The 25,769-nt window shown below is 45.8% G+C and overlaps 1 protein-coding gene and 1 pseudogene across 6 annotated transcripts in view; one reads left to right on the forward strand and one right to left on the reverse strand.

The window, feature by feature from the left end:
• Commd1 (copper metabolism domain containing 1) overlaps nt 1-25,769 on the reverse strand; it is a 104,072-nt gene that overhangs the window by 75,857 nt on the left and 2,446 nt on the right. Inside the window, exon 1 of one of the 5 annotated variants that reach the window (XM_017599129.3) lies at nt 15,826-15,983. The exons of 3 other annotated variants lie outside the window; for them this stretch is intronic. The gene's annotated coding sequence lies outside the window, so the exon portion shown is untranslated. Of the gene's footprint in view, nt 1-15,530; nt 15,794-15,825; nt 15,984-25,769 lie in introns of those variants that run through there. One more of the 5 variants, XM_017599130.3, reaches the window with a different exon arrangement.
• On the forward strand, nt 16,338-22,476 carry Zrsr2-ps1 (zinc finger (CCCH type), RNA binding motif and serine/arginine rich 2, pseudogene 1; annotated as a pseudogene). Its single transcript, XR_010057752.1, has 2 exons — nt 16,338-17,049; nt 17,998-22,476. The product of XR_010057752.1 is annotated as a zinc finger (CCCH type), RNA binding motif and serine/arginine rich 2, pseudogene 1 (transcript).

Here is a 25,769-nt window from a genome sequence, read left to right on the forward strand (position 1 = left end):
AAGCCCAGCGGCCAGAGCGACCTAACTGGAGCCTAAACTGTTTCATGCTTCTCTGGTTGGTTGTCATAGTGACTGCACGCAGATATGGATACAGACATCATCGCTGCTGCTGATTAAAAAGTCAAACTGATTCTTCCTACCATCAGTGATATAAAAATGCTGCCACCTAAGGATTAGCTACAAAGCTTGTTCATATTCCTTGGAAAGTAATTAAGGGATGAGAAATGTCCCCTACAGACTCGGGAATGTGAGCCCCAGTTGGTGCGACTGTCTGGGAGGTCTGGGAGGTCTGGAAGGCGCAGCTTTCCTGGAGGAAGCAGTTGCTGAAGGCAGGCTGTGAGGGTGTGCAGCTTCTCCTTACTCCCGCCTCGCACGCTCCGCCTTGTGCTTACAGATGCTGCTGCTCCTGCCGGTGTGTCTCGTGGCCACAGCTGACCGTTCTATAAAGCTGTACGCCAGAACAAACTTTTCCTTTATAACTGGCTTTTGGTCATGGTGTTTTGTCAAAGCAACAGAAAATTAATGGAATTTTTGGTGCATGTAGTTGGAAGGTGGCTGAGATAAGAGGACCTACAGGAACCAGGGCCCTGGGGACTATTACAAAGCAGAGCTGTCAATCCCGAGAGCGCCTGTCATGTCTGCCCGCTCATGTTCTTCTCCTTCTCTTCCTTCCATCTACCTTCACCACCCCCCCTTTTAACTTTATGCCAAAAAAATTGAGGAAATCAGCTGTCCACATTCCCAGTCTCACGTCGTTCTGACACGGTGATCTGCAAAGTCAAGGCTGTTTATCCCCTGTTGTAAGTGGGACGTTGGCTGGGACCACCCCAGCTCGGAGAGAAGAGGGTGCTCTCACTTGTCTAGTTTGGTGCACACACCAGCAGCCTCTGGCCAAGGGAGCACAACAGTGCACGGAAGGAAGCTTCAGTGACTCCCTCCTCAAACTCAGCTTTGGGTCCTAATTCTCCACGTGTCCAGCCTTTGGTGGCTCCTTGTGGCCTATAGGTAACAGTGTTGTGAGTTTTGGCACACCGTGGTTTGACCTACACCACCTTCTCAACTCTCCTCCAGGTTGTTAAACTAAACTAGTCTGGCTGACTTCTAACAATACCTATTTCTCACTTGAAACAGCTAAATTTTTAAAAGATGAAAATTACTTTCCAAGGAATATGAACAAAGCTTTGTAGCTAATCCTTAGGTGGCGGCATTTTTATATCACTGCTCAAGAAGATACCACAGAACAGGCTGACCCAAGTCTAACGTGACTGCAGTACCCCATCTGATACTATACGAGGAAACCAGGTTATGATGACCAGAGCCTAGAAACCAACTTTGTTTACATGAGAAAGTACCTTTGAACAGTTTATTAAACACTAAATTTTTCAGAGATGTAACTAAAATAACTTGTACTTTGGTTAGGTCTCAACTTTATAAACAGGATACTGACCGTTTGGAAGAAGCATTGCTGAGTTTAAAGTGTATGAGCTGCCAAGGCCACACGGCTGTACATTAAGTACATTTGTTGCTGTATGTTCACAGTGATTCCACATGTAGGTGCAACATGAACATATACATGCAGTAGTGCTTGAATAGCTACAGCTTGCAACATCTCAGATTCCTGTAGTTTCCTTTATTTTCATTTATTTATGCCATGCTGATTTATTTTAAAAAATACAAACTATATTTTGTGTGTGCATGTGTTTGGTATATGTGTGTGCATATGTGGTGTGTCTGTGTGTGAATACGTGGTGTGTGTATTTGTGCATATGTGTGGTGTGTATGGGCACATATGTGTTGTGTGTGTGGGTACATTGTGTTCTGTGTGTGCGCCTATGTGTGTGTGCACATGTGTGGTGTATGCATATGTGTGGTGTGTGTGTGCATATGAGTGGTATGTGTGTGCATATGTGTGGTGTGTGTGTATATATGTGGTGTGCATATATGTAGTGTGTATGTGCACATGTGTGCTCTGTGTGTATATGTGTATGTTTGATGTGGTGAGAGCGATCCTTGCATGTCTGTGCAGGTAAATGTGGAGGCCAGAGGTCAGTGTCGGGGTCTTCCTTAATCACTTTCCACCTTCCTCTTGAGACACAATGTCTCGCTAACCCTGGAGCTCACTGACTAGGTCTGTGTGTCATCATTACCACTTCCACAGTGACATTACACATGCATGCTGCTGTGCTGGGAAACCAAATTCAGCTCCTAGTGCTTCACTATCAGGCATTTTACAGCTGAGTCATCGCCCCAGCTCCAAACTTACATAAGAATGTTATAAGGATATAGAACCAGTCTTAGGAAAAATGTTTACTATAAAGAGTAAACAGGGGGCTGGACAGATGGCTCAGAGGTTAGGAGCCCTGGCTGCCCTTGCAGAGGACCTGGGGTTCATGTCCCAGCCACCCACATAGCAGTTCACTATGACTTCAGTCTCAGGGGATCCAATGCCCTTCACTGGCCTTCCTGGGCACCAGACATGCAAATGGCACACAGACATTACATTCAGCCAAAACACACACATACATAAAAGAATTAATGACAATAAATTTTTAAAGAATACAAACATGGTCTCAGAACCACTATTCATAAGTGAGTGTTCAGAACTATGCTCTCCAGGCCCCTGTTTACTTTGCAAACATTTTCCTAAGTTCTGAGCATCAAGCAGAAGCTCACGAAACCAGGCATATCTGATTGTCAGTGCTTATTTGACAACTTACTGCCTAGCTCGAGCACTGAAACCGGACAGCAGTAACCTGTCCACAGGTCCCACGTCTGCATCCCCAAAGGCGGTTCCTTTCTGGGTGCCTCTGTGCTACTGTGGCTGCTGAAAATGTCCTTCAATCATCACCCTGCCTCATTAGCCTCATTCTACTCATTCAGAGTGCTGTTCTAACGTGTCTTCCCCGGTGTCTTCTCCCCTAATAAGGTAACTGCCCCTTTCAGCTCTCCAAATGCCCTGCTGCCCGTCACTGTCCTTGCCTCAGCGGAGTGAGGGGACCCGCTTACAAGTCTCTTCAACCCACTGATGTACTCTGTGAGACTAACAAGTCTAACACAGTCCTCTGACAGGATTCAAATTGTAACAGGCGACCTGTCTGGATGATAAGGCATAAGAACAAGGTAGACCTGTACTTAAAAAGCCTCTCAAACTGTAAACCCCCAGCTTTTATTAAATTTAAAATGAAACACAAACTCATATACAAATGTATAATCACGACTCTTAGACATGTACACATAAATAAGAAAATCTTTGGGATCTAAGACTATGCAAAGTGTCTCTTGACAAGACAACAGAAGACACAACTCAAAAAGAAAAACTGACGTATCTGCCCATCAAAGTCAGCTCTTCTCTGAGAAGGGCTGAGCTTGCTTCAGCAGCACACCTACAAACCTTGAAGAACGAATGTGTGCCCTGTGAGACTCAACCAAGGGCCAGTGTCCAAGATGTGAAGGCTCTTTAAGGACTTTTTGACCTCCGCATTTAGGATCCTCAAGATGGTGTAAAGGTCAGCAAGGCCTCTCCTCCCCACTCCTATTTCCCTTCATCTCGCAGCTCTTTTCATGACCTCCCTCCCATTCACTATGCTTCCCTCCTTTACTAAACCCCCTTTTTTTGCCACTGTTTAAAAAAAGTTAAATAATTATTGCACATAATTAAGTAGTCTCTAGGACTCTAAGAAACAAGTCACCAAATTAAAACTTAAGACCAATTCACATGCTACCAGGCCAGAATTCTTAACAAGGTCCATAAAAACTGAGGTTGTGAGGCCATGAAAACTACCTTTGCGAAAGTAGCACAGCTGCTCTGGAAGACGGTGTGGCAGCTTCTCACAGAGCCGAATGCTCTGACCACCCGTCAAACCGATGCTTCCCTTTGCATTCACCCAAATTCACTGAAACTTCTCCACACACCACCTGCACCGGCATGCTCACAGAAGCTTTAATAATAGCTATCAAAACTTGCAAGGAACCAAGATGTCTTACCTCCAAAGAGTGGAATGTGTTTGTTCATTTGTTTGTTTAGTTTTTGTTCTTATTATACGCATCCAGGCTTTCTAAATCCCCAGCTCTCAAACAATGTAATACTAAAAAGAAATGGGTTATCGTTGCATTAAAGACTACAGGGTGTCTATTACTAATTGGAAAAAAACAGTCTGAAAAGACTACATACTGCATGATTCCAACTAATAGAACATTCTGGGAAAGGTAAAAGCAGGGAGACAAAAAAGAGACTAATGGCTGCCAGAGGGTGTGTGTGTGTGTGTGTGTGTGTGTGTGTGTGTGTGTGTGTGTGTGTGTGACAGTACAACTGATTGTGAAGGTTGTGAAGCTACTCTGCATATATATCAAAATCCACAGAATATATAGCACCAAGTGTAAATCTTAAAGTGAACATTGACTTTGGCCAACGATCTTAGTTTCACCTGTTTTAATAAATGTACCTCTGGTGTGAGGTGTGGATAGTGAAAAGGGTCTACACTGCCAGTAAGGAAGTCTAGCCAGGCATGGTGGTCCACATCATTAACACTAGCACTCAACTGGCAAAAGCAGGCAGATCTCTCTGGTTTAGTTAGTTCTAGTACAGCCAGGGCTACATAATGAGGCCTTTGTTTTCTAAGTCTATTTGCTGTTTTTAGTAAGTAACAGCAATGTATTTCTGTGATCTTATTATGAAGAAAGAGAATCCATCAGTTTTCATACTAAGAAACATTTAGTCACATACACAGGCACAAGTTCTAGTCTTATTTTTAAGGTGAACAAGGTACCGGTTACTTCCTTAGGATCTGACCTCTGTAGTGGAGCCAAAGAAAACAGGCGTGAGCCAGAAGCACGGCTAAGCACGGCCTCTGTGGCTATGCTGTTTGCTTGTTCCTTCTGTGCAAAGGACAGTGCAGACTCGGAATGAGACGTCAGCCCTCACATGAGAGCACCCAGTGCATTCTGCTTATCTGGAAAACGTCAGCCTCGTGCACTGGGAGCATCTGGGGGCAGTGATACACACCTAAGAACACAGCATTCAGGCCAACCTGTGCTACACAGCAAGTTCCAGGCTAGCCTAAGCCACACAGCTAGACCCTATCTCAAAAAAGTAAAGCAAGTAAGCTCTGAGGGGTGAGGATAAAGTACCTCAGAGGTAGTGTGCTTGTCTAATGAGTGCAAAGCTCTGAGTCTGTTCTCTAGCAGTAAAGAGAAAAGGAGGGGGATTCTGATGGTTAATTTCAACAGTAAGCATAACGATTCGTTTCTTCTTCAAACCTGTGCTATTCAAATAAGGCACAGGGGGAAAAGGGACCCTAGTGCATTACAAATGGATCCGTATGTCCCCCTCACGTCCAAATTCCTAACTTGAGGGTTTGGAGGTGGGGCCTGAGAGGTGATCAGTGTTAGAAGTTATGCAGACAGGAGCTCCCCTGAGGTATTAAAACTCTCAGAAGTGTGTGCGTCTTCCCCACTGCATCACGCAGAGCCCACAGAGCCCTAAGGGAGTGAGTACTAAGGCCTACTGTTTAGGCCAAGCAGCCCATAGCACTTTGTTACAAAAGCGGGAGAAAACTCAGATACAGCAGAAACGAAAAGCAGTTACAGCCTACCTCAGTTAAACCCAGATCGAAACAGACTCATCGGACCAAGGCTTCCAAAGACACACCCATTCGTTTTTAATTAAGTGAATTTGCCATCAAAGAGTATAAATGCATAATAGGAGGGGGAGAAAAAGCAGCAATAACAAGGAACAGTAAGAAGCTCATGAAATATATTTTAAAAAAAAATTTAAAAAAGGGGACTGGAGAGATGGCTCAGCGGTTAAGAGCACTGGCTGCTCTTCCAGAGGTCCTGAGTTCAAATCCCAGCAACCGCATGGTGGCTCACAACCATCTGTAATGAAACCTGATGCCCTCTTCTGGTGTGTCTGAAGCTACAGTGTACTCACATACATAAAATAAATAAATATATTTAAAAAAAAAGGGGGGGGGGGTTGGGGATTTAGCTCAGTGGTAGAGCGCTTGCCTAGGAAGCGCAAGGCCCTGGGTTCAGTCCCCAGCTCCGAAAAAAAGAACCAAAAAAAAAAAAAAAAAAAAGAAGAAGCTCATGATTTGGGGCTGTGAGGAAAATCACCTTCGCAGCTCAGGCTGAGCCTTTCAAGTGCAGCTCTGCTGCCTCCCACTGCGCTCACATGGCCAGCTCACTGGAGGCCCACCCCACTGGAGACCGACCGCACTGGAGACCTCAGTAAACTCATGCTGATGCCTTCAGATGCCTGCAGGCCACTCTATTTTTAAATTATTATTGTTGTTGTTGTTGTTAAATTATTGTTGTTGTTGTTGTTGTTGTTGTGGGGGAGGGGCATATGCCAGAGTGTATCTATGGAGGTCAGAAGACACCTTTTAGAAACTGGTCCTCTCTTTCCACCTTGCTGAAAAGGAAGCATCTCTCGTCTCTGCTTTGTTGGATACCCCAGGCCAGCTGGTCCAGGGTTCTAGGAGACTCTTGTCTCCGTCTCCACCTTGCTCTGGCAGCCCTGGTATTACAGAAGCACAGCAGCATGATTTCTGGCTTCTTACATGGGTTTTGGGGATAGAACGTAGGATATCAAAGCTTACACGGCAGGTACGTTTACCTGCTGAGCTATCTCAGTAGCTCTACTATTTTAATTTTTTTTTAACGTCATTACAGAGAAGTGGAGAGGCAACTCAGCGATTGAGAGTGCTTTCTGCACTCAGTTCGCAACAGCCACACCAGGGAGCTCACATCGCCTGTTACTCCAGTTTAAGAACTCTGACGCCCTGTGGCCTGCATGGGCACCAGCACAAATGCGGTGCACATACTCTCTTGTACATATAATTAAATATAAATAAAAAACACTAACTATGTGTGGCATGAGTGGCAGCAGACTCTTAAATCCAGCACAGAAGGTAGTAGGGTCAGGAGGATTTTTGTGAGTCTCTATAACCTGCTTCCTTGCCCTGGCGGGTCAGCCACTTCCCCCTGTGACAGCCATGTGAGCTGGTGAGGAGGGCAGCAAAAAAGCTTTGCAGGTAGAAAGTGGTGCTCGAAAGGGCCAAGCTAGCACCGCATCCTTTGCCACTATGAAATGTCAACATTTCTCCTAACCAGACACTCCTAAGGTTGGCTAAGAAAGCTGGGAATTAAAGCCAACCGCACAAAGATGGGGGCATTAGGTCAACCTGTCTCCCAGCAGGAAATAAACCCACCTGAAACACCATGGCTTGGGAACTACACTCAAACGGTTCGTGTTACACATTATTAAACTTGTCCCGGGCTCCTTCCTCCCCAGACGGTAGAGGATCCTTGATAGTCAGACCCTTTTAGCTGCTGCACCTCACTCTGTATTATGACCTTGATGTCCCTGAGCTGAGCACGTACTCCATCCTCAGCTCTTAACGTGTTCACTCTCCCGTCCAGGTAGAGCCTACTTGTCAAAATCTGACCATCTGGAACCAGCAAGACAGCTCGGCAAGTAAAAGCACGTGCTACCCACACCTGATGACCTGCTCAGAACCCATGTAAGGGTGGAAGGAGAGAATCCACTGCACAAAGTCCTCTGATCTCTACTCGTTCATGGCACATGACTGCCCCAGAATTTCATCTTCAAGGATGTATAGAGAGAAGGTGGGTAAAGTGCTTGCCACAGAGGTGTAAAACCAGGTTCAACCTTGGTTTCGGTGAGAGAGGAGGCAGAGGAAGAGAAAGCCTGGAAGCTCATAGGACTGAGCCTGGCTCAAACAAGGCAAAAGGCCAGGACCATAGCTGAGGCTGTCACACAGCACACATACACACACACACACACACACACACACACACACACACACACACACACACGCGCGCGCGCGCGCGCGCACGCACGCACGCACGCACACACACACACACACACACAAACATATAAACACATATACAATATACATGCAAAGATAAAAATTTTAAAAGACCAGGGCCAGCAAGAAAGCCAAAAAGAGGCTCTGTCAGAGCCTGACAAATACAGAGGCGGATGCTCACAGCCAACCATTGGACTGAGAATGGGGTCCCCAGTGGAGGAATTAGAGAAAGAACTGATGTAAGTGAGGGGGTTTGCAACCCCACAGGAAGAATAAAACTATCAACCAGGCAGGCCCCCCCAGAGTTACCAGGGACTAAACCACACTCCAAAGAGTACACACGGAGGGGCCCTTAGCTCCAGCCAGGCATACATAGCAGAGGATGCCATTGTTGGACATCAGTGGGATGAGAGGCCCTTGGGAAGGCTCAATGCCCCAGTGTAGGGGAATGCCAGGGCGGAGAGGCAGGAGGCAGTGGGTAGGTGAGTAGGGGAGCATCCTCTTAGAAACAGGGGGAGGGGAATGGGATGGGGGATTCCAAAGGGGAAATCAGGAAAGGGGATAACATTTGAAATGTAAATCAAGAAAATATCCAATAAGAAAAGAAAGTCAAGAAGATAATTTTTATATTTAGTGTATGTGCACTCATGCATGTGTCATCAGAGAATAACTTACAAGGGTCAGTTCTCTCCTTACACTATGTGAGTCTCAGGGATCAAACTCGGGTCATCAGGTGTGGTGGCAGGCACCATTACCTGATGGCCCATCTCACTACCCCACGGACCCAGCTGAAATGTTGCTATAATCTACAACTCATTTATTAGGCTCTTTATTTTGCTTTCAATCTTATCATCTGAATACACTGTCATCTCGTCTAGTACAGTATGGGCGGGCTCTTTATTCAGTACACGCTACCACACTTGTCTTTATATACCCAGACGCAGATTGTTGCAGTTTACATGTGAACTGTCCCAACAAAAGTTTGTTTGTCGAAGGCTTGTGTCCCAGCTGTAGGGAGCTGGGCAGTGGTGGCAGCGGCTCATGCCTTTAATCCCAGCACTTGGAAAGCAGAGGCAGGCAAATCTCTGTGAGTTCCAGGCCAGCCTGGTCTACAGAATGAGTTCCAAGACAGCCAAGGCTATACAAAGAAACTCTGTCTCTGGGGGCAGAAAGATGGCTGAGTGGTTAAGAGCATGTACTGCTCTTCCTGAAATCCCGACTTCAGTCCCCAGTTCATGCCAGCCAGCTCACAACCTGTAAGCCCAGCTCCAGGGTGACCTAATGCCTCTAGCCTGTGGGCGCTTGCACACACATGTGCAAATCCACACACAACAGACACATATATGCACAGAATAAAAGTTATTTTAAAAGGGAATAAATCCTAAGGACACTAATCTCATCAAGTATTTCATGAGCTCATAGCTAAATAGGCTACTATGAGGGACAGGGTTAAAGGAAGTGGTCACTTGGGCCATTCCTCTGAGGAGTGTATCTTGTGTTCCCTCTCTCTCTCTCTCTCTCTCTCTCTGCTTCCTTCCCACCTCAAGATGAGCTATTATGCTGTACCACACGTTCCCATCCCTGTGACATTCACTCCAACAGTGGAGATCTAACACACTTAGCATAGCACTTTGCATACAAGAGTGCACGAGCTGCCCCCACCTGTACTGTTCATTAACGCCCGGTTCATCGGTTCTGTACCCCACACATTCATTCACATTATGACTCTCACACCCAAGGAATTAATGACTACATCTAACTGAAAAGAATGAACTTTCAGTTTAACAGTGAAAAAAGTGGACGCTTCTGTCTTCAACTCCACGGATCAGCCAGCTTTCCAACATTAATATTCTGAACATCTAAAAGCTTAGTATCTGCTTCTGCGAATCCCAAGGCTAGGTCTCTTGAAAGCAATTGCTCACTGTCTTCTACATTACCTAACTAATTACAGAACATTATATTAGGATTGTATTAAATTACTGTTATTCAACAAAATGATTTATAATTTTAGTCATTCTAAAACTAATTCACAGTTAACCTAGCTATCACACAAAACAAATTGTAATTCTATAAATTTGATTCTAACTTTTCTCCTCCAAACAGATGTTTGTCCTCAGGTTACCTCACCCACACCAGTAATGTGCTGTCTCTAGACAACTGCTAAGATAACTTTGTTGTTTTGTTACTTGGTTTTGCTGTTGCTTGAATCAAGGCCTCATGTAGCCCAAGCTAGCCCTGAATTAGCTATGTAGCTGAGGGTCCTCAGAACTGCTGATCCTGTGTTTCCATCCCCCAACTGTTAGAATTATAACTGTAGGCTACCCCACTCAAATATAAGATAGTTTATTCTTTTACTCATGCTGAATTTTGTTTGTGTATGTACACAGCATGTAGGGGTCAGAGGACAGCTTACAGGATTGGGTTGTATGGATTCACTCAGGTCAGCAAGCTTTGTAGCAAATGCCTTTCTTGCTCTGCCATCTTGCCAGCCCCGATGTTTTCTGAACTAGGGTTTCCCGGGAGAGCCATGACCTTGCTATGAATCGGAACATGACCTTGAACTTTACCTGACATCCCCTCCCAAGCACTTTGACTCCGAGGTGCATTGGGAGCCACTGAGCAAGAGCTAAGTGCAAAGGCCATGTTCTTACCAAGTAGGATATTTGAGGGTAAGAAAGTCTCCAAAAATAGCGACAAAGTAAGAAAAAGAATCCTTTCCCTCCCAGCTTCATTTCTAGAACTACTGCTGTACTGTTACAGTGTCTAGGCTTCTTGGGGAGACAGTATTTGATTCGTGCAGCCTACAACTCAAGAACAGTTAGTATTATGTCTTATATTATAGTCTTGTGTGTGTGTGTGTGTGTGTGTGTGTGTGTGTGTGTGTGTGTGTGTGTGTGCTTGAGAACTAGAAGCTGGGCCTGATGGCTCATGCCTTCTGACATTCACAAGGCTGACGCGGGGAGATTGCAATTTGAAGATTAGCCTGGGCTACATAAGCAAGACCTTGTCTTAAAATGATAATAATAACAATACACTTTAAATAAAAAAACAAAAGAGAAGCTACTAAATTGTGACAAGCAGGTACTGGGGTGTTTTTGCTCTGGGGGTGAAGCACAACCTCTAGCACTAAAAACAGACAGACAGACAGACAAACAGACTGACTGACAGACAGACAGACAAGGGGGCCTTTAAAATGTGACACGGATAGTAAGGAATAAAGCCTGGAGGTCTGGGAGTTCTGAGGTATCCCTCAGAAGCAGAGTTTGTATCTCACATGCAGGAGACCCTGGGGTTAGGTTCCCAGCATCACGGGAAAATCTCACTTTAGGGAAAATATGTAAACTTACCTAATTATCTACTTTGCAGCTGCTAAGAAAACTACTACTTCTTTATTAAAAAACAAAAAGTCCAAAAGAAACAGCGCAGTGTCCAGGTGTTACCTTACAGTCTAATATCAGTTTTGCAGTCTAACGGCAAAATGAGGCCACATTTAGTTGTATCGAAACCTGTAAGAACCCTCCTGTTAACAGATCAAAAAGGTTCTGTACTCAAGAAAAGGCACATGGAAACAACATACAAACCAGTGTCCTGAGGAGGGTGGCCATGTGGCCACAGCCCAGCCTCAAAGCTGATGCTCATCCTGTGAGTTACACTGGGTGACAGAGCGAGAACAAGGCCAGTCTGGGAGAGGGCTGCCTCAGGAAAAAGTAGGGTCCTCTCTAGTAGGCGAAACAGGGTGCCCAGCAGGAGCAGAGCTGATAAATATATCAAGGGATATTCAGTCAGATTCTCGCAGCCCTAGAAATTATTCCTATAAAAAGGTCAGACAGTGAATATTTTAGGCTTTGGCATGCAATCTGTTCTAAGTGCCTAATTGTGTCCTTGAAGGGCAAATAGGAAATAACTTATCACACTGACATCTGATGTTCACATTACTAGAGAGCTGGAGGAATGAGCGGCTCAGTGGTTAAAGGACTGTTCTTCTAGAGGACATGAGTTTGATTCCTGCTCCTGCATGGTGGCTCACAACCATCTGTAACTCTAGTTCTATGGGATGTGACACCCTCTTCTGGCTTCTGTGGGCACACATGTGCTTCACATGTAAACAGTCAGACAAACACATAAATCTTTTTTACAAAATAGGACTTTAGAGGGTCAGTCTTTCATCCCACCAGGATAGCCAGGACTACATAGAGAGACACATCTCAAAAAAACAAAAATAAGGGGCTGGAGAGATGGCTCAGCGATTAAGAGCACTGACTGTTCTTCCAGAGATCCCGAGTTCAAGTCCCAGCATCCACACAGTGGCTCACAACCATCTGTAATGGGATCCGATGCCCTCTTCTGGGGTGTTTGAAAACAGCTACACTGTTCTCAAATAAATATAATAAAAAATAAATCTTTTTAGCTTCTTCTAATTGTCTGGCTTCTGCTGCCTCTGCTGACCTGCACTGAACGGCTCATGAACAAGTTCAACTCCACTGCACTGCACTCACCGCGCTGACTCCCAGCTGACGCCGGCCTAAACTTCTCTGAAATAGCTCTGCCCAGTGTGTTCTCATGAGAGTGGGGCGTATCCTATCTCCGACTCATTCTTTCCAATTTTTCTCTGATTCGTCACTTTGTCTGCCCCTCAATTAGACATCACTTTCAAACATGACTGCTTCCTCCTACACACTAATCTTACTTACCCTGTTTGGGATTAAAGGTATCTAAGATGTCTGCATTCCAGCCAGAGCACACGGACAGACGGACCTAGGTCTTTGGATGTTATGGCTTACCAGAGCAGCCATGCTGCTGGGTTAAAACTCCTCTACAGGAGGTGAAGAAAGCTGTAAAAAGGCGAATTTATGTTTCTGCTTTCATATCTTTATGTGATTATTCATCCTCGCCGTCAGGATGCTCCCATGTCCAGCCTCTCCTTGACTATCCCGGTCCAAGGCACAAGGAAAGAGTCTTTGTCATTGACGCTCGCAAAGCCCACAGAGGTATACGATGATGCTGATTTGAATGCATGACTGTATTTAAAATAAACTAATGATTTGTTTTGAAAAGTGCACAATGTGCTCTGGATAAAGAAAAGGCGAATTCAAAGGCTTTATACATGGCAGGTTCTCTGTTAAGAAATAGGTGTAGGGGCTACAGAAGATGGCTCGGTGTGTAAGGGCAAGGCTGTTCTTACGGAAGAACCAGGTTCAGTTCCCAGCACCCACATGGTGCCTCACAACTATCCAGATCCACGGCAACTGAAGCTCTCTTTGGGCACCAGGCATGGACATGTATGTCTATACATGCAGGCAAGACACTCACACACATCAAGCAATGAAAATGATTCTAAAGCAGAGGTGCTGCACGCCTCTCAGCAAAGCACTGGGGAAGCAGAGGCAGGCAGATCACTGTGAATTCCAGGTCAGCCAGCACTACACAGAGAAACCCTGTCTCCAAGAGAAAAAACAAACAAACAAACAGATAGACAGGTAAGTAGGTAGACAGACAGTCTGACAGACAGACAGCCAGCACTACACAGAGAAACCCTGTCTCCAAAAGAGAAAAAAAAAAAAAAAAACCAGATAGACAGGTAAGTAGGTAGACAGACAGTCTGACAGACAGACAAAGCAAGCCCAGGCTGTTTGATCTCCCAATCCTCCTGCTTCTTCCTCCCCAGTTCTGGGACTATAGACATGAATAGGCACTGTGCCTGGCTATACAAAATTCCGTGTAATTTGATTTTTTTTAACTGAAGAATTAGTTGAAACGATTGCTCTTTTTTATTTTAAATTTGTATATGAATGTTTTGCCTGAATAGGAGGCCAGAAAGACCTCTGATCCCCTAAAACTACAGTAACATTGGGTTGTGGGCCACCATTCGAGTGCTGGGAACTGACCCTGGATCTTCTAGAAGAGCAACAAGTGCTCTTTTCCTTTTTTTTCTCTCTTCTGTTTTTTCTGTTTTTGTAGACCAGGCTGGCTTTGAACTCAAAAGATCCACCTGCCTCTGCCTCTCAAGTGCCAGGATTAAAGGCGTGTGCCATCACCATCCAGCTCTGATTCCTTTTAATTATAATAATAAAGACTCTGCTACTTTAATTTATCCATCTGTATGCTGGCATGTACTTGCCACCCATGCACTTGTGAAGCTGGTGCCACCACTGCCCAGCTTGCAATTAAGAGCTCTTAACCACTCAGACATCTCTCCAGTCCCATTAAAACAAATTTTTTATTAAACATAATTGTAATTTCAAAATGCCAAACCAAATGTTTAGATTTTTTTATACACAAAATTATTACTGTTGAATAGCCAGCAAAAGCAATTTCTGCCTTGAACATTCCAGAAAAAGAAAATATTTAAACATCTTTGTGCAGTCCTGCAGCTATTAGCAAACCGATATTCTATTGCCACCTACAGTAGAAAAATAAAACTACAGCTAAAACCTAAAAGTATGCGCTCTATTTATGAGCCCAGATTTGGCTCAGGACCGGTGTCATGCCAACCCTCAAGAGACTCATGCAAGATAGCTGCTGCAAGTTCATGGCCTACCCGGGCTACCCAGTGAGTCCCAGGCCAGCCTGTGTTAAAGCATGAGACTGTATCCCAAGTAACTAACTCAGGTTTTGTTTTGTTTTGTTTTGTTTTGTTTTTAGAGACCGGGATTCTCTGTGTCCTGGCTGTTCTGGAACTCACTCTGTAGACCATGCTGGCCTTGAACTCAGAGATCTGCCTACCTCTGCCTCCTGAGTGCTGGGATTAAAGGTGTTCACCACCACTGCCTAGATTTGTTTTATTTTCTTTGGGAGGGGGAGGGGCTTTTTAAATGTATTTTTACTAATGTTTAATTATATCATCCAAACCATATAGTAACAGTAAAATCTTCCTACTGTAACAGGGCCCAGACCTTAGCATAAATGACTCCATGATGGACATGCCATTCATGCTGTAAAACTCAGCATAGACAGCACTACCTGCCAAAATTAAAACAAATACTTAATCAGTCAAAGCCCACAAACTATGTGAAAGTTTCTACATGAACTAACCTTGCTTCTGGCTAGATATTTTGTTAACTGAAATCTGTCGACCCAGGATATGATTTTTATGCTTAAAAGGTCACCCTGAGAAAGACTCATGCTACACTGGAGTCCCAAACACACAGTGTAGTACCAGCAGCCAAATAAAGATTTTCTGGTTGGGTAACAGCCGTGATTGCAGGCCTTTAATCCCTGCACTCAGGAAGCGGTGTAATGAGCGCAGTATTTTTTTTTTAAGTCTTTAGACATGTAAAAATAGCTTAGTCAGGACCTCCATCCACTATAGCCAACACTGCCTGATAACAAGAACGCAGCAACATTATCCACTCAAAAGAACCTGACACAGGTATAAAACCCCATGAGGCCCACTGCTCTGCAGTGGAATCAGACCACCTAGATGAGCCCTGTGGCTGGATAGTCTCCCCAGGCTCCTGACCCTTGAATCAGAGCCTTCTATTAGGCTAGTCCAGTTAAGATATATCACAAGACTTAGGACCACAGTTAGGACCTCAGCATAAACATAATTTTTGCTATACTAACTAAAATATCTACCTTCTTTCTTGTGACACAGAGGCAGGCAGATCTTTCTTCTGTCTTAGGGTTTTACTGCTGTGAACAGACACCATGACCAAGGCAAGTCTTATAAAGGACAACATTTAATTGGAGCTGACTTACGGGTTCAGAGGTTCAGTCCAGTATCATCAAGGCAGGAACATGGCAGCATCCAGGCAGGCATGGTGCAGGAGGAGCTGAGACTTCTACATCTTCATCTGAAGGCTGCTAGCAGAATACTGACTTCCAGGCAGCTAGGGTGAGGGCTTTAAAGCCCATGTCCACAGTGCCACACCCACTCCAACAGGGCCACACCTTCTAATGTGCCACTCCCTGGGCCAAGGATATACAAACCATCACATTCCACTCCCTGGCCCGCATAGACTTGTTCAAACATATAAGTCTGTGGGAGTCGTACCCAAACATAGCATGATGCAAGGCCAGCCTCTTCTACGGAGCAAGTTCCAGGACAGCCATGGCTACACAGTAAAACCCTTGTCTCAGAAAACAAACAAACAAAAAGAAAAGATTTTTCTCTTGGCTTAAACCCTTGTCTGATCAGTCTTCTCTGCTGAATACCCCCACAAAACTACATTACATAACAAATGAAAAGGACGTTTTGCAAAGAACAAAACACACTCAATATTTTAAAAAAAAAAAAATCCTGACTTTCCACAAGAGTGAGGAACTGGAGCCAGAAGGACGGTCTAGTTGGTAAAGTCCTTGCCAAACAAATATGAGAGCTTAATTTCTATCCCCAGCCCCCATATAAAGGAGCCAGGCAAGGTGGGGGGCCAGCACCCTAGCAAGAAGCGGTTGCCTGCAGTAAGACAGGTCTGCGCAGGCTCAGGCCGTGCATTCCCACAGGAGGAACGCTCCCCTGCAGGGGGCGGAGACAAAAAAAAAGCAGTAAGAGATGTACTGCGCAGGCCCGCCATTCCCAGAGTAAAGACGTAACTGCAGATAACGGGGTAACTGCGCAGACCAGCCTTACTGCGGATAACTGCAGATACCTGGATAACAGCGCAGGCGGACCATACTGCGGATAACCACCGGTAACTGCACCGGCCAGCTGTACCATGGATAACCCGGTAACTTCGTAGGCTGGCCGTGCTACGGATAACCAGGTAACTGCGCAAGCTGGCCGTGCCACGGAGGCTGGCCGTAAAGCGTATAATCTGGTAACTGCAGGCTGGCAGTACCATGGATAACCAACCCAGTAACTACGCAGGCCTATTGTGCCACCGATAATCGGGTAACTACACAGGCTGGCCATACTGCGGATGACTGGATATCTGGGTAACTGAGCCGGCGGGTTGTATCGCAGATAACCGGATGACCGGGTAACTGCGCAGACAGGCCATACAGCGGATAACTGGATAATCGGGTAACTGCGCAGGCTGGCCGCACCACAGATAACTGGATAACCGGGTAATAGCGCAGGCTGACCGCATCACGGATAACTGGATAACCGGGTAACTGCGCAAGCAGGCTGTACCGTGGATAACCAGGTAACTGCGCAGCTGGCCGCACCACGGATAACTGGATAAACGGGTAACTGCGCAGGCAGGCTGTAAAGCAGATAACCAGGCAACTGCGCAGGTCAGCCTTACGTGCCGCGGATAACCGGGCAACTGCGCAGGTCAGCCTTACATATTGTGGATAACCGGGCAACTGCGCAGGCAGGCCGTACTGCGGATAACCGGGCAACTGCGCAGGCCGGCCTTACATATTGTGGATAACCGGGCAACTGCGCAGGCAGGCTGTACTGCGGATAACCGGGCAACTGCGCAGGTCAGCCTTACATATTATGGATAACGGGGCAACTGCGCAGGCTGGCCTTACATATTGTGGATAACCGGGCAACTGCGCAGGCTGGCCTTACATATTGTGGATAACCGGGCAACTGCGCAGGCCAGCCTTACATATTGTGGATAACCGGGCAACTGCGCAGGCAGGCTGTACTGCGGATAACCGGGCAACTGCGCAGGCCAGCCTTACATATTGTGGATAACCGGGCAACTGCGCAGGCCAGCCTTACATATTGTGGATAACCGGGCAACTGCGCAGGCCGGCCTTACATATTGTGGATAACCGGGCAACTGCGCAGGCCGGCCTTACATATTGTGGATAACGGGGCAACTGCGCAGGTCAGCCTTACGTACTGCGGATAACGGGGCAACTGCGCAGGCCGGCCTTACATATTGTGGATAACCGGGCAACTGCGCAGGCTGGCCTTACATTTTGTGGATAACCGGGCAACTGCGCAGGCCGGCCTTACATATTGTGGATAACCAGGCAACTGCGCAGGTCGGCCTTACGTACTGCGGATAACCAGGCAACTGCGCAGGTCAGCCTTACGTACTGCGGATAACCAGGCAACTGCGCAGGTCAGCCTTACGTACTGCGGATAACCAGGCAACTGCGCAGGCCAGCCTTACGTACTGCGGATAACCAGGCAACTGCGCAGGCCAGCCTTACATATTGTGGATAACCAGGCAACTGCGCAGGTCAGCCTTACGTGCCGCGGATAACGGGGCAATTGCGCAGGCTGGCCTTACATATTGTGGATAACCGGGCAACTGCGCAGGCCAGCCTTACGTACTGCGGATAACCGGGCAACTGCGTAGGCAGCTAGCGCAGCCCACATTCCAACGCAAACACTGGACTTTGACTGCGCATGCGCACATGCAAGTACTGGTTGCTGCACTGCGCAAACACACCCGTGACTCAGCTGGTTCAATTCTCTGGGCTGGTAAAAAGGAAAGTCAGCTGGGCTGGATGGTGCCGTCCAGTAGTCACTGTTCAGGAACGTAACGAACATTAAACAGCAGAACAACTTAGCAGTGGGCGACACTTTCAATACAGCATCGGAAAGAGAGGTTATCGCGAGATCCAGGAAGGGGCCCCGCGCTCAGAGGTAAAATGGCATCACAGCAGACCGCGTTTCCTGAGAAACTCAGCAGAAAACAATACAAGGCTGCAATGAAGAAGGAGAAACGCAAGAAACGTCGGCAGAAAATGGCTCGCTTGAGAGCTCTGGAAGCCCCACCAGAGGTGGAGGAGGAGGATGTTTCTGCCAATGAAGAACTTGCAGAGAGATTACTGGAGATAGAGAGGCAAAAATTACATGAAGAGTGGCTGCTGAGGGAGGAGAAGGCACAAGAAGAATTCAGAATAAAGAAGAAAAAGGAGGAGGCTGCTAGAAAACAGAAGGAAGAACAGGAGAGACAAATAAAGGCTGAATGGGAAGAACAACAGAAAAAACAGAGAGAGGAGGAGGAGCAGAAGCTACAGGAGAAGAAAGAGAGAGAGGAAGCGGTGCAGAAAATGCTGGACCAGGCTGAAAATGAAGGCACTTGGCAGAACCCAGAACCACCCAAAGATTTAAGGCTGGAGAAATATCGACCCAGTTGTCCCTTCTACAATAAGACGGGAGCCTGCAGATTTGGTAACAGGTGTTCACGGAAGCATGACTTTCCCACGTCAAGTCCCACACTTCTTGTGAAGAGTATGTTTACGACGTTTGGAATGGAGCAGTGCAGAAGGGATGACTACGACTCTGACGCAAACCTGGAGTACAGTGAGGAGGAGACCTACCAGCAGTTTTTGGATTTCTACCACGACGTGCTGCCCGAGTTCAAGAACGTGGGAAAGGTGATTCAGTTCAAAGTAAGCTGCAATCTGGAACCTCATTTGCGGGGCAATGTGTATGTTCAGTACCAGTCGGAAGAGGAATGCCAAGCAGCCCTCTCTCTCTTTAATGGAAGATGGTACGCAGGACGACAGCTGCAGTGTGAATTCTGTCCAGTGACCCGGTGGAAGGTTGCGATTTGCGGTTTGTTCGAAATGCAAAAGTGTCCGAAAGGAAAGCACTGCAACTTCCTCCATGTGTTCAGAAACCCCAACAACGAGTTCAGAGACGCGAACAGGGACATCTACCTGCCTCCGGCGAGCACTGGCTCCTCTGGTAAAAACTCAGACCGGGGGGACAGGAAGGATCACCGAGAGGAAAGCTACAGCAAGTCAAGAAGCCACCACTCTGGCTCATACCACTCCTCCAAGAGAAGCAGGGAGTCGGAGAGGAAGAGTCCTCACAGGTGGAAGAAATCTCACAAACAGGCCACGAAGAGTCATGAGCGGCACAGCTCAAGAAGAGGAAGAGAAGAGGGCAGCAGTCCAGGTCCGCAAAGCCAGAGCCACAGAACCTGAGCCCGGCTGAGGCGACACCACTTGGACCCGGGATACAAAACTTCCTTACAGAATAAAAACGTAACGCAGTATTCTGATTCCCCCAAGATATCCAAAGGAAACTGATTACAAAGGAAAGGCATGGTAACTCAGTCTAATTCCCAAGGTACAAACGCTTGTGGCTTTAACAGAGACAGAACCAGGTATTACTCTTTGTCTGTTAAAATGCTTACAGTGCTGTTACAATGCTTAGTATCATGTTATTGGTGTTGTTTTCCACAGTTTAAGCTGGCTTCCCATGTTTTCCTGTGATAAGTTTACATTGTGATGCTTTATCATTAATATATTTATTAACATCGTTTTTATATTGCTTGAGTTGGACAAAATTCCCAAATACATATCTCTGTTCTACAAAAAAGAACATATAGGATTACAGAAACAGCAGTTTCCTCTCTTTTTATAGACAGGCTCTCAACTGTGTAGCCCTGGCTGGCTTATCAGCTGCTGGGGTCACAGAAATGTACCACCTCCCAAATCCAATGGTAACTTTGTTACCTCATGTTTGTGTGTGTGTATGTGTGTGTGTGTGTGTCTGCATCTGTGAACATGTGTACACAAGTATGGTAACCTCTGAGCCATCTTTCCAGCTCATATTTTAAATCCTAGATCTCATAAATCTTGAGAACAAGTTAGTGAAAATTTTAGGTTCTCTACCAAGCAACCAATTTAAAGTAATTTACACATATTATTTCCAAATACCAATATTGTAAATTTAAGAATAAATGTTTAAGGTAAGAGATATCTCTATGTAAATGTTTAGATTTGAAATACTTTAGGCTCTTAACATCAAATACTATCTGTCACAGCCTCTGTAACTATATTGCCAACAACTGCTAAAGATAGGAAGCAGATGATGACCGTGCTCCCATGTTGTGACAAAGCTTTATCCAATCACGGACAGGGAGGAATGTCGCTGGGCTGCAGAGCACTTGCCAGCATTCCTGGGCGCAGTTAAAGACCCAGGAATAGCAAACAATAAAACCAGTAAGGATGGGAATGAATACAGTGAGGAATGGAATGGGAGCACTGGGCCAGCCCAGCCCTGCAGCCAGATGCCCGCCTCTCACTGCAGGTTACATTTCTGTTCTCCCTCACATCGCCCAAGCTAGCTCTAAACTCCTGTCTGAGATTCCCAACAGCTGGGACACAGGCATATGCCACTGTGCCCAACCTTTTCAATGCAACTGGCACATTTAAGCACTGCCCATTTATTCAAATGTTTTACAAATCTTTACTGAGTGCCTATCACATGCTGGAAAGAAGTATTAAGGGTAGGAAAATAATAACGTTGGCCTTTTTTACAAATGAACAAGCTAGTAAGTACAGTACCAAAATTCAGGTAGTATTAATTCTTCAAAGCAAATTACAAATGTGAGCTCAAAGAATTATATAAGAAGTAGACAGTATGCTGTGACTGGTGGGGCATACCTTGGGGGGATCTCTAAATCTGTGGCCAGTTTGATCTCATAGTGAGTCCCCAGCACATAGTGATAATCCATTTCAAAAACCAGTAAATAGAGGCTGGAGAGACGGCTCAGTGCTTAAGAGCACTAGCTACACGTACTGTGACTACTTTATGAATTTTACAACTCCTTGGGCACTACCCAGAAATCAAAACTGGAGTGGGGCAGCAGAACAGTCCACTGGATAAAGATGCATGTGCCAAGTCTGAGGACGTGGGTTTGGTCCCCGAGCCTACACGGGAGAAGGAGAGAGCTGACTCCATAATCCTGACGTCCACATGCACACCATGGTGTACTAGTGTTAGTCAATGAATGGGCTGCTTCACGTATCCATGAACAGTTTAACAGGCAATAGAGTGCCGATGTCCCAAACAAGGAAAGTGAAGGACTCCGCTGTCCATAGAAGAGAGCATTCAGTACAAATGTCAGAAAGACATAGCATTTGGAAACAATGTGAAAGTTAGGAACCTGAAACGCCCTGCACAACAAATTGCCAGGTAGTTGGCGATCAGAAAACCGGTACACCTGGGCTTGGGCTTGGGCTTAGCTCAGCACTGCGACCTTACCCAGTGAGCACTAGATCCTGGGTGTGCTCCTCGAGATATCAAAACCAGGAGCCTGTTAATGGAAAGACCCACTGTATCCTCTAGGAGGTCCACATCGTCCCCTCACGTTCGTCCTCTGGCCTTTGTATCTCCCTTTTCCATTTCTATGCAGAACATGATTTTCTAGGTGACAACACAGTCTACTACCGCCCACGTGTAAGTGTGTAGCCTGTGTCAAAGCAGGAGTGCTAGAGGAATAAAGGCTCACACGCATTCCTTACTATGTCCCTCTCACTGTGATCAAGTTGGATGGTTCACCATTCCGTGTGTGTGTGTGTGTGTGTGTGTGTGTGTGTGTGAATGTGTATGCATGCACACATTCACACATTCACACTGTGACTGTAGGAGCTTGTCTGTGCCAGTGTACATACAGAAGTCAGAACAACCTCTGGTGTTTGTCCTTACCTTCTACTGAATTTGAGATGGGGTTTGTCTTTCCACTGTATATGCCAGGCTAGCTGGCCCTAAACTTCTAGAATTTTCCTATTTCCACCTCCCATCTCCTCACAGAAGTGTGTACAAACTGCAGACACACTATATGATCAATTTTTTGTTTTTTTTTAATTTATTTTATGGGGCTGAAGAGATGGCTCAGTGGTTAACAGCACTGGCTGCTCTTCCAGAGGTTCTGAGTTCAATTCCCAGCAACCACATGGTGGCTCACAACCATCTGTAATGGGATCTGATGCCGTCTTCTGGTGTGTATTAAGAGTACTCATACACATAAAATAAATACATCTTTTGTAAAAAGCTTTATGTGTGTGAGTATTTTATCTGCATGTGCTCCCTGCATGTGCCTGGTGCCGGGGAAGCCAGAAGAGGGCGGTCTGCTTGCTGTACTTCTGGGAACTGACAGCACAGGTGACTGTGACCCAAACCCAGACCCTGTGCAAGAACACGTGCTCTGAGCTACCGACCACCTTTCCAGACCCTGGACATCCAGTTTTCATGTGGGTTTTAGGGATTCAAACTCGGGGCTTTGCACTTAAGCACGATCACTTTTACTGTCTCCCCAGCCCTCTTTATCCCTCGACCATGCTCTACATTTATACTACCCAACATTTGCCATTTACACTGAATACCACATAAAGCTGCCCCTTATCACCGTCTAAAATAATCTCTTTGTTCAAAAGTGCCAAAGCATCTTCAAGATGCCTGCCAGAGGTGGGGGGGTGCGTGGTGGGGGAGGTGGTGGGGGTGTGTGGTGGGGGAGGTGGTGAGGGGAATGAACGCCTTTAACCTCAGCACTCAGCAGGCAGAAACAAGCATATTTCTCTAAGTTCAGGGCAGCCTGGTCTACACAATGAGACCCTGTAAGAAACGGGGTGGGGGTGGGGGGAGGAGTGGGGGCTGGAATCTGGCAGGGTAGAGGTGGTTGTCTTGTGACTGCTGTGACACACATCTTACCCATGACTCAGTCGGTCAGACACTGCAGTGGTGGAAAACAGGAATGGGAAAGACTGCTTCCAGAAATGGATTCGGCAGGCCAGAGCCTGACTGACAAACAACAGCTTCATTTCAACAAGGAAGACACTCCTGCTGCATTCTCTGTTCCTCCTCCTTAAGGGGCCAAGATCCTACCTGGCCCCAGCCCCCTGGATGGTCCTCACTCTGGTATGATGCTAGCATAGCATGGGGGAACCTGCCATGATGCCAGTCGTGGCTCCTCCTGGGGACCTGCTCCTACAATAAGGCCACTCATGGGAGACCACATGCCCTTGGTCAAGTCCAGGCCTCCAGTGATAAGGTGGTACTCACCTAGTGACACATGGCATGACACAGACAGACAGGTGAGGGCAGGTCATCAGTTCTGCACTCTGCTGTATATTTTATAATGACAAGCAAGGCTTCTCCCTATATCTAGCATAGGGAATAGCTTTGGTTAGGAGAAGTGGGGTTTTCTTTTAAGTTGTTTCATTTGTATCATGAACTGTGAAAACAAAATTATTAGCTTCTAGTTTACAGAAAAAAAAAAAAAGATTGGCAGAAAGAATGCCTTTCTGTCCAGTTTCTTTCTTCTGCTATAAATACTATAACACCCTTACATCATATATCTATCTATGTTCCCTTTTACTAAAGATGGATGGGCTGGGGAGATGGCTCGGCAAGAAAGGACACTGCCGCCAAGCCTGACCATCCGGACTTGACTCCCCAAAACCACCTGGTATTGCAGACCATTAATCCCAGCATTCAGGAGGCAGATGCAGTGGATCCTGTGAGTTCTAGACCAGCATGGTCTACATACTGAGTTCCAAGCCAACCAAGACTATATAATGAGATCCTGTCTTAGAAACAAAAGCAATTCCATACGGTGAGAGAAGGGTTCAGAGAGAATCCTCTGACCTATGCACACAATAAATAAGTATGTGTAATAAAAACTTAAATAGTAGGCATTCTCCACCTAAAAGCATCTTCATGATTTTATAAGAATTAGAGACATGTGGGGTTCAAGGGATACTTCAGTGGTTGAGAGCATGCATTGTTCTTTCAGAGGACCTGAATTCTGACCCTCGCCACCCACATCGGACAACTTACAACTAACTACTTGTAGCTCCAGTTCCAGGGAGCCCACCACCTCTCGCCTCCACAGGAACCAGCATTCACGTGCACAGGCACACAAAAATCCATACGATAAAAAGTAACTTTTACTTCTGAGGTGAACAATGACTTAAAACAGACATTCCAGCTCTCAACTAATCGAGTCTTTCTCTTGTGGTACTTTAAAGCAATCACTATGCGATACCTGTGCTGTCACACAGACAACTTTAGAAGCATTGCCTATTGTAGGTGCTAAAAGAGTCATTCAAGCCTTCTATCCCAGACTCACTCGGAAAACTCAGATGTCCTGGATCTCACTGAGCAATGTATTTAAAATGAAAATACAAGAGACAGCTTACAAGTGATCTCTTCTCTGTATTACTTGGAAAGTTTTATCTCATAGTGAAACAAAGAATCCCCTAAAGGTGAGCAGCAGCACCAACATTAGGCCCTAAGATAACTGCCTGCAGTGTGCAGTTCTTCCTGGCCTGCAGTCCCTTATCCTCGTAGGCCAAGTAAACAGCAAACCAGACACCAGATTCCCTAGGAAACCTTGAACGATTACTTGAAGAATAAGATTTGATAAAATAGCAGGCATCCAATCAGATATGATTGGATATGATAAAATTGCTCAGAATGTCTACAAGCATACAGGACTTTTCAAATTGTATTTTTTTTAAGATTTATTTATTTATTATACATAAGTACACTGTAACTGTCTTCAGACACATCAGAAGAGGGCATCAGATCCCATTACAGGTGGTTGTGAGCCACCATGTGGTTGCTGGGAATTGAACTCAGGACCTCTGGAAGAGCAGTCAGTGCTCTCAACCACTGAGCCATCTCTCCAGCCGTCAAACTGTATTTTGATGATGCTGGCTCAAAGCTAGAGCAGTGACTGAACATGCTAGGCAAGCACCGTACATCCCCAGCCTCTGGCTTGTTGAGCTGTGTAGACCTAAGCTGACCTTCAAGATCCCCTGTCTTTCCCTCCAGGGTGTTGGCACATCAGGCCTGTACCTCTCTGACACTACTTGACCACAAGTGACTCAGACATTACTCCTCCCATTGCATGAGTCAATTTCTGTAAAGTAATTGCATTTATTTTTCTTATATTCAAATACTGTAAGAAAAATTAGGTAGTGGTGCTTGCCTTTGATCCCAGCACTGAGAGCCACAAGCAAGTGGATCTCAAGTTCAAGGCCAGCCTGGTCTACAGAGTTAGCTCCAGGACTGTATAAAGACCTGTCTTGAAAAAAGAGATAAAATAAATGTAATAAAATAAAAGCGTAAGGATTTTTGGTAGCATGTTAAAATTTAACAGGAACTTTAAATAGTGTGGTTTTAGGCTATTTAGGTAGCTTAAACTACACAGTGAAACACTGTCTCGAAAAACAAAAAAATAGACATCTTAAAATTTGCCTTCCCATCTGTGTGCATTTGGGTGAAAGAGGTCAACGTCAAGTATCTTCCCCAGTGTCACTCCCATTTGTGTGTAAATGTGT

The sequence above is a fragment of the Rattus norvegicus genome, chromosome 14, assembly GCF_036323735.1.
Source record: "Rattus norvegicus strain BN/NHsdMcwi chromosome 14, GRCr8, whole genome shotgun sequence".
NCBI classification, from domain to species: Eukaryota; Metazoa; Chordata; class Mammalia; order Rodentia; family Muridae; genus Rattus; species Rattus norvegicus.